Source organism: Triticum urartu, chromosome 7A, assembly GCF_056163025.1.
Source record: "Triticum urartu cultivar PI428250 chromosome 7A, HENAU_Tu73, whole genome shotgun sequence".
In the NCBI taxonomy this organism is placed as follows: Eukaryota; Viridiplantae; Streptophyta; class Magnoliopsida; order Poales; family Poaceae; genus Triticum; species Triticum urartu.
Genome location: NC_141879.1, coordinates 681,168,183 through 681,177,653, shown reverse-complemented (window position 1 = coordinate 681,177,653; position 9,471 = coordinate 681,168,183). Strand labels below are relative to the sequence as shown.

Below are 9,471 nucleotides of genomic sequence, written 5' to 3'. Positions count from 1 at the left end.
AAACCCGATATAAAAGATGAATGCCAGAAATCAAAGAGCGCATGTGCGATAGAGTTAGAGTTCGGACCTTGATTTTTGGCAAGCTGTCTACTTTGTTCCCTGTTATTAGAACCATGCCGGTGAAGATGCATCAGTTGTGGCAACGATGTCACTCGGACGGCGGAAATGATTCCGGGAAAATTGTACTTCGACTCACTGCATCCACCACAGAAAACAAAATAAATAAATAAATAAATAAATCATGTTGTACAGTTATAGTACATATTACAGTCATTCAGACATGCAGTGATCATCAGGTGTCTCTGAACGCAAAATCACAGCACCCTGTCGATATCTCAAGCATTCATGTGGCATTTAGCACCGATCTTAAGATTGATTTCAGAGTTGATGATGAAAGGAGGCTCACACCCAACCTAAAACCACGACATCAATAACTGAGAAAGCTACCAACATTAATCACACACAAAGCAACGATATGATGTAGAGTAGATTGATTTGTGTTTTCTTTTTTCTCGAGAAAACACAAAGCCTGCGTTTGAATGAAAGTGTCCTTCTCGGCTCGAGCTCATATGAGCTCGTGTGAACAGTAAAATTCAGAAAGAAAACAAATCAAAACATTCTGAAATATTTTGGTGACAAACTTTGACAAAATTTGCGATTCTTGCAATTTTTATCATGAAATGACATTCATGAAAGTCATGGAAAGAAAATGGATACTCCAAAATTCTTTTGAAGCATCGATTTTGTATTTCTCCCACGTCTTTTATGAATGTCATTCTTTGATGAAACTTTGCAAGCATTCAAAACATTTATCAAAGTTTGTAACAAAAAGAATTCATTTTTGTTCAAATTTAAGTGTTCAGTGTTTACCCAAACTTATATGAACTCGAGCTCAGTTAATCTGCATCCGCTTTTGAATCCTTTGATTGAAAAATGATTTACAACCCAGCAACCCAAAAATAAGCCGAAACAACCAAGCACTCAAGACAAGGCTACGACACACACTACAACAGACACCACCAGTTCAGAGGGACATCGTGTGACTTGGCATCACTGTATTTTGTCCATTGAATCTGACATTGATCCAAAGACCAAGTTGACGCTGCCCTGCCTTTTCTCGGCAGTTACTGAAACTGCTAGCCTGTGCAAAAGTCTTTTAACCAATATGGCATGCAGAAGCACATGGGACGTCGCGCATACATCTTTATTCGTAATGGAACAGTTGGTAGTTTCCGTCGGTTAATTTTCGTCCCATCTATCATGGTTTTTTTTCATCCCACCTTCGTTGGTTTTTTTCATAGATTTTTTTCGTCCCCTCCCCCCACTTTATCGGTTTATTTTCGTGTCACCCTCTCACACAACGAAAGAAATCTAAACAGATCAGAACTTTCCATACCGGCGCAAGTTATTTAGTAATGTAGAATCAATCACGAACAATCTCTAAAGATAAAATCTAAATTAATTAAACTTACCTTAAATCACTCAATCAAATTAATTAGAAAACATTTTCTTTCCTAACTGCACCCCGCTTAGTGTGCACATAACAATCCGAAGAGCCACATGATTTTATCCATTTATTTAGAGCCACATGATTGAATCCATTTATTAACAATAAAATCCCCACCAAAAGTGCGTTTAGCAATTTTAGAGGGCAGACCAAAACTCTGCCATCCGCTCACCCGCGTTTGTTTAGGTACAGGAAAAAATGGCATAATATATGGAAACAACACGACCGGGGCGGCGGCGCAATCTTCGGGGGTAGGGGATCGGAGGAGAAGGATTGGCCTGGCAGCATGATCGGGGTGCTTCCCCGCGGCCGCGGTCGTCCTCGCGATGCCACCTACCCGAAATCAACGCTGCTCCCTGCGGTCAGCCGAGGCGACGCCGCCTGCCCTCCTACCCACGGTCTGCTGCCGCGTGGGGCTACGGCGGGAGGAGTAGCAACGGGGCCGAGGTCCTCCATGCGTTCTGGGATGGAGGCCATGATTTCGTCGAGGTCGTTGCTGCCTCCTGCACTCACGGTGTGTCGCCGAGATCGAGGCGAGCATGAGGAGATGTGGCCACCGCCATGGTCACCCCATCGCAGGGGATGGAGCACGCCGTCGGCCTACAGCTTGTGGAGATCACTGTTGCTCTTCAGGTCGCATGGTGACCGGATCTTGCCGATGCGTCCCTCCCCAACAACCTCCTCTTCGCCCGGTTGGCCGACATGGATGTCGCCACTGCTGCCCTCAACTTCTCTGCCTCGAGCTCGACGGTCAGTCACCATGGATCCCCCAGCTGGAGGGTCACGTGAACCAGCAGTCCTCCCATGCTGCAGCGGCGAGAAGGTGACATGGCTCTCCGTACACGAAGAGTGGAGTTCAGTCAAGTACTTATATACTTGGCCTCTACTGCTGATCCATGTACATGGAGAAGAACAAACAACCGCTCATTCATGCTTCGTTCCACTCCTTTGCACTGGAGGTGACATTTTCCTATCTATCTATGTTGTAACAAGCCTACTGCCTGCATAGTTAATGGATTTTTTTTAAATTTATCGCTGCTTAGTGCTTTGTTGCAATTGTTCACCCAAGATTCTTATATATAATCTGAGCGTACGTAGGCATACTTAGCTTGGCTATTCCGTTTTTTCTGGTGCATAGAAATAAGAGTATTGTCCAGGTTAGGTATTCAATTGAGTAAAAAGTGAACAAGTAAAATTTTCTTGCATTTAAATTTTCTTCCGTATCAGTTCTTGCATTAGATTAGATTGTCCATCTTCTCATTTTCATTGCCATGCTATTAAATTTGGATCCGCCTTTTTTTCGTTCCAATTAAAATCAACATCTATGATATTTATATGATAACTGCTTTGTTCTCTATGTTTGATACACTCCACCTTAATTTTCTTTTATTTAGAAAGATGACTAGAGATTATATTCTTCCCATTATGTGCAGTATGGTACCTAACTATTTTTAGCGGAAAATACTCTAAAAATATCATACCGTTTCAATTTTGATTTTTTTTTCATACTTGGCATAAATTTAAGTGGTCGGACCCTTCTCCGGACACTGCGCAAGCGGGAGCTACGTGTACCGGACTTTTTATATTTGGCACAAATTTCTTTGGAGCAAAATTTTCTGGAGCTCCCAGCATATGGTTGCTTCTAGGTGGAATATGTGATTGCCGGCGATACACAAAGGTGCCCCTGAACACTGATAAAATTTAACGATCTGCATTGAGAAATTTTGATTGGTAAAGCTGTAAGTTTAGGTGGAATATGTGATTGGGGGCGATACGCTGAACGATGTGGCGGCAGATGGGCTATGCTCTGGTAGTGACTGCAGGGATGGCGTAGGACGAAGTTTGCAACGATGGTAGGAGTTAGTGCTGGGAAAGGGAAGTGGTGTTGGTTGGTTATTGTCCACCATTTTGTGTATTGTCTGTCATTTTTGTTTGAGTAGCTGACATCCTTCTCTCTATTATATCTCTATTGTTTCTGTCTATGCTCAGGAAAGAAGAAATGTCCGAAGAAGGACCAATGCGGGTTATTACATGATTTGGATGTCTGGTTAATCAATACACATAAATTTGTTAGTTTGTCCCGCTCATGGACACTATTTTATTGATCATTGACTTATGGATTTTTGCTGCATGTAGGTGCAATGTTTTTGAAAATAAAGGTTTCAAGCATGGTTCACATTTAACTGGCGATAATGCTCTCGAGTCATATCCTGATGTGAGATTGATATCTTTTATATTTAACTTCTGTTTTTTTATGAGTTCCCTGTCACCCCTTTTGCATTTGGATGTCAAAGCTTTGTGGGTTGTTCATTTCAGTTCTGCGACTACTTCTCTTATGGATCTTAAGAGAACTCAAGGGATATCGTTTCGGACAAAGTTGGTCACTTGTTTCTCCAGAAATTACGCTGTTGCATAGTATCATACCTGCTGCAAAGGAACGAAAGTAGTATGGTAGTATAAATAAATAAGGTTGTATTGTTTTCCTTTTTATCCGTTTGATAATTATGATAGAATTATTGCATGAAGCTGTGTGCGCATACAATATGTAACCAAATGTGAATTATAATAGATTCAAGCCTTGCTTCTTCACTTGGAAGCAAATCTTCATCTTCTTAAGGGATTATCCGCTACAGTGCCTAGGAAATTCAGAGGACGTTTTAATGGTCTGTTAACTAAAGCGATGGTCATCCAGAAAAAATATTTGAAGTTGATACTAGCCATAATAAGTGCATAACAAGCCTACATGTTCTCTACATTTTTGCAGATCTGGCTATCCTTGTTTAACTCAATGAAATCAGATAATTTAATCGTGTTCCCTAACAAGTCCTTGTAGATGTGCACCTTCCTCCTCTGACCATCTCCTCAGGGTCTCTCTCTCTAATCCTAGAGCCAGGCAACAAGAATGGTTGGTTTTAAGAACAACATGTATCTATTTATTTATTATTGGTTTATTGTTTTCGGGGAATTGTTTTGCCCCTAATCATATCATTGTTACTCTGCTTGCATTAGATTATGAGTATGACAATGATGAATTTTATGTAAATTCTAATGGTTGACTACCACATTACAATGCTCGGCCTGCCTGAGTTTTGAGGACCCTTCTACTTTCCGTTCCACGAAGAAAAATAACACATAAATTTATCGCACAGTAGATACAGTAGATACTGTTCCAACGAGTGCCTGTCCCTGGGCGTGGCGAAATCCTGCCCACGGCACTGCTTCCATGTATCACATTTTGTATTCTACTTTCTTTACCCGAATGATGCACAATTCAAGCAGATTTACCTTAATTGTGTTTAATTTGTTTAATTGCAGATTTATGTATTTATTTAGTCTTGGCCATGTATAATTTTGTGCACGATGTTGGGAATGGTACTTATTGACAACTTCCAGCAACTTTGTTTACTATGTACAATGCCGATTACATGGCACGAATGTTGATTCTCATAACATGTTTTTTGGTGCACTTCTCACGTATACACCGAGAATGAAATTGGAGACAACATCAATTGGAGACAACATCCATGAGAATTGCATAATCTAATTTAGGAATTACTGGGATAATTGCTTGTGTCTTTACTCTTTACACTATGCATAGAATGATAAATTATAGCATTTCTTGGACATTTGAATCATAAGTTGATTGGCCCAGGAGCTTTGCCGGCGTATTGAGGACGAAGTCGGATTGCGGATGCTCTCCGGGGCCAAAGCCCAAAGGGTTGGCTTATATCTGGAGATAATTTCATTTCAACTGTATGTGAGTTGTTTTCCTTTCCGTGACATTATGGTTGCCCGCCAGGTGTAGTCGCGTCGTCTTTGTAACCACGGCATGGCCACCCGACTCTATGTAATGTCTATTTCTTCTTCTAATACATCAGCATGCAAACCTTCTAATAAAAAAAGTTGATTTATGGTATTTGGATTGCTATCAGAATGTCTTTTCTATGCATGTGATTTCTCACATTTGGTTATAATATTTGTGAAGATGTGCATTGCACGTGCACTTGGAAGCGGGCCCGTGGCCCGCGCCGGACGGCGCCGACGCTGACCCGGGCCACCTCCTCCACGTATTCTTGGAGATGTGGCTGGCCGATTTACATGAAATTAATTCCCTCAGTTGTGGTGGCAAATATAATACACATAATCCATATTGTTATGCACTAGCGTGTGTGTGTGAAATAGATGGATTATGGTCCTGTACCCAATAAAATGGATATGTGTGTGTTAGAGAGAGAGAGGGAGAGGGGGAGAGAGAGTGAGGAAGAGGGAGGGAGAGAGAGAGTGTGTGTGTGTGTGTGAGGATTTGATGGTAAAAAAGGTCGCCAATGTTGTAATATGGAACTCTTAAAGTTAATGTGGCCCCGTTGCAACGCACGAGCGTTCTTCTAGTACCTGATGAGTGGCGACTGGCGGCTGATATTTAGCACGACAACTGTTTTGACCTTTTTATCACAATTTAGCATGATTTTTTCTTAAGTTGGCACGAACTGACTCTTTTTGGTTACGCCACCTAGCATGGCGTTGGGTTGCACGGGGGACATCAGAGCATCTCCACTCGTTTGCCCCTAGAGGAGGCATTTTTTTAGCCAATTGGGGAGCTGCCCGCGAAAATTTTGGCCGGGGGGGGGGGGGGATGGGAAAATTTTTCCACTCGTTGCGCCCTCCAGGAGCTGGTCTTCGGCAACGACGAAGAGGAGGTTGGTCGCAAGCGCGGCGGCATAGACGGGGGCCAGGGCCGCTTGAGGTGGGCGACGGCATCGCGGAGCTCAGCGTGCTTGCGCATCTCGTAGAGCTGGTGCTCACGCGCGGGGCGGGCCTTGAGGAGCTGCTTCGCGAGGTCCCCGCGGCGGAGGGGGTGGCCGACGGGGGAGGGGAGTGAGAGGAAGGGGAGGCCGAGGCAGGCGTTGAGGAGCCGCTTCGCGAGGTCCCCGCGGCGGAGGGGGCGGTCGGCGGTGGAGGGGAGTGAGAGGAAGGGGAGGCCAAGGTAGACCTTGAGGAGCTGCTTCGCGAGGTCCCCGTGGTGGAGAGGGCGGCCGGCGGGGGAGGGGAGTGAGAGGAAGGGGAGGCCGAGGCGGGCCTTGGGGAGTTGCTTCGTGAGGTCCCCTTAGCGGAAGGGGCGGCCGGTGGTGGAGGGAAGTGAGAGGAAGGGGAGGCCGAGGCGGACCTTGAGGAGCTGCTTCATGAGGTCCCCGCGACGGATGGGGCGGCCGACGGGGGAGGGGAGTGAGAGAAAGGGGAGGCCGAGGCGGTGAGAGGAGAGCGGCAATGGCAGCGCCGACGGCAGAAGGCGCGGCAAGGGCGGGTGCCAGGGCGGCTTGGTGGAGGGCGGCTAGTCGGTGCAGGGCGTCCAGGATTGCTGGAGAGTAGGGAGGCAGTGCAGAGGCTGGCGTGCTTCGAGTGGATGCGTGGGGTAGGTGGAAAGAGAGGAGAGAGAGGGAAAAGGTGGCTAACTATGAGGCAATTGCATGTGAAAAATAGCGCCGGTTTCCCCAGCTTGCCTGCCATGGGAGCTGCTACCATGAGCATGAGCAGTGTAGCAGCACCCCACCTGCCTGCCATGGGAGCCGTTCGAGCGGTTCCTGGCCGACTGCCACGTCGACGTCAACGCCGTGGTCTCCTACGGCTTCTACTACTGGTCCGTGGACGTCGCGGCTGCGTACGGCGTCCCACGTCTCATGTTCCTTGGTATGAGTATGTTCGCCCAGTCCTGCGCCCAGTCCGCGTTGTCGCAGGAGCATAGTCGCAACCCACACGACGACGACGATCCCGATGCTGTGGTGTCGCTGTCGGGTCTACCGCACCGCGTGGAGATGAGGCGGAGCCAGATGATGAAGGAGCCGCACTTCCTGACCTTCGTCATGAGCATCTATGTCGCAGGTCGGAGGAGCTACGGCGAGCTGTTCAACAGCTTCGAGGAGCTAGAGCAGGACAACGTCGAGCACTACCGCATGACGCTCCGCCGCCGCGCGTGGCTCGTCGGGCCGGTCGCTATTAAACATAGGATTTGTGGGAACTGGCTCAACCCTCTAGGGGTGGCCTATCACATATATTTATAAGGTTACACAATATACAGTTTACACAGTTGGGCTACGTTACAAAGTCTAACACCCTCCCTCAATCTCAACTCACTCATGATGCATCTAGGAGGTTGAGATTGCGCCTACAGACCTCGAACATGGGAGAAGGTAGAGGCTTGGTGAAGATGTCGGCAAGTTGATCCTTCGAGGAGATAATCTTGATCTGTAGTAGCTTTTGTGCAACACGTTCCCTCACAAAATGATAGTCAATCTCAATGTGTTTGGTTCATGCATGGAACACCGGGTTTGTCGAAAGAAACGTTGCATCGATGTTGTCACACCAAAGAACCGGAGGATGTGACTGGGAGATTCCTAGCTCTCGAAGCAAAGACTCAATCTAGATAACATCAACAGTCGCATTGGCAACGGCTTTGTACTCGGCTTCTGTCCTGCTGCAAGAAACAATGGCTTGCTTGCGTGCACTCCAGGCGATCAAATTACGACCCAAAAATATAGCATATCCCCTCGTGGATCGCCTGTCATCCGGACACCCAGCCCAATCGGCATCTGAGAATGCAGATAGAACAGCAGAGGAACTAGGTCGCAGATGAAGACCATAGGAGACAGTGAGGCGCACATAACGAAAAATGCACTTCACAGCAGACCAGTGCACATCAGTAGGGGCATGAAGATACTGACACACCCTGTTAACTGCAAAGGAAAGATCTGGACGTGTGATAGTCAGATACTGCAAGCCACCAACAATACTCCGATACTCCATAGCATCCGTAGGAGACATAATAGTACCAGCAGTAGCCGAGAGCTTATCAGTAGAGGACATGGGCATGGGGGATGGCTTACACTTGAGCATACCAGCACAGCACAAGAGGTCAAGGGAGTACTTCTTCTAGGTGAGAGCTAAGCTGCCACGAGACTGATGTGCAACTTCAATGCCCAGGAAGAAGTGTAGCTGTCCCAAATCTTTTACCGCAAAATCTCTGCCAAGTGCAGTCACAAGAGCATCAGCAGCCGTTGCAGAGGAGCTGACCAGAATAATGTCATCCACGTACACAAGAAAATACACAGTCACACTGGGGCGCTGAAATAAGAACAGCGAGCTATCAGCTGTCGACGGAACGAAGCCATGAGTACGAAGAGCCGAAGCAAGGCGAGCATGCCAGGCACGAGGCGCCTGTTTCAGTCCATATAGAGCCTTCGCTAGACGACATAGATGATGAGGCCGAGCGTGATCAACAAACCCTGGTGGTTGTCGCATGTAAACCTCCTCTTCAAGCAGCCCATGGAGAAAAGCATTCTGCACATCAAGCTGTCGAAGAGACCAACCACGAGAGACTGCAAGAGACAGGAGTAGCTGAATAGTAGTAGGCTTAACAACTGGGCTGAATGTATCCTCGTAGTCTAGACCCTGACACTGTTTAAACCCTCTAGCCACGAGACGCGCCTTGTAGCGCTCAAGAGATCCGTTCGCATGTCTCTTGACTTTGAAAACCCACTTCGAATCAATGATGTTGACGCGAGGTGGAGGGGGAACTAGTGTCCATGTCTCATTATGCATAAGAGCGTGGTGCTCTTGCTCCATAGCAGCCCGCTAGTGAGGAATACTCACAGCGGCCTCATAGTTGCATGGTTCATCATTGGGATCTGCAACAGAATGAGCAAGATGTTGGGGAACGTAGTAATTCCAAAAAATTTCCTACGCACATGCAAGATCATGGTGATGCATAGCAACGAGAGGGAAGAGTGTTGTCTACATACCCTCGTAGACCAGAAGCGGAAGCCTTAGCACAACGCGGTTGATGTAGTCGTACGTCTTCACGGCCCGACTGATCAAGCACCGAAACTACGGCACCTCCGAGTTCTAGCACATGTTCAGCTCGATGACGGTCCCCGGACTCCGATCCAGCAAAGTGTCGGGGATGAGTTCCG

General features: G+C 46.8%; 1 pseudogene; it reads left to right on the top strand.

The window, feature by feature from the left end:
• The first annotated feature begins 2,068 nt into the window (after nt 1-2,068).
• LOC147961426 (scopoletin glucosyltransferase-like) overlaps nt 2,069-9,471 on the top strand; it is a 59,750-nt pseudogene continuing 52,347 nt past the window's right edge.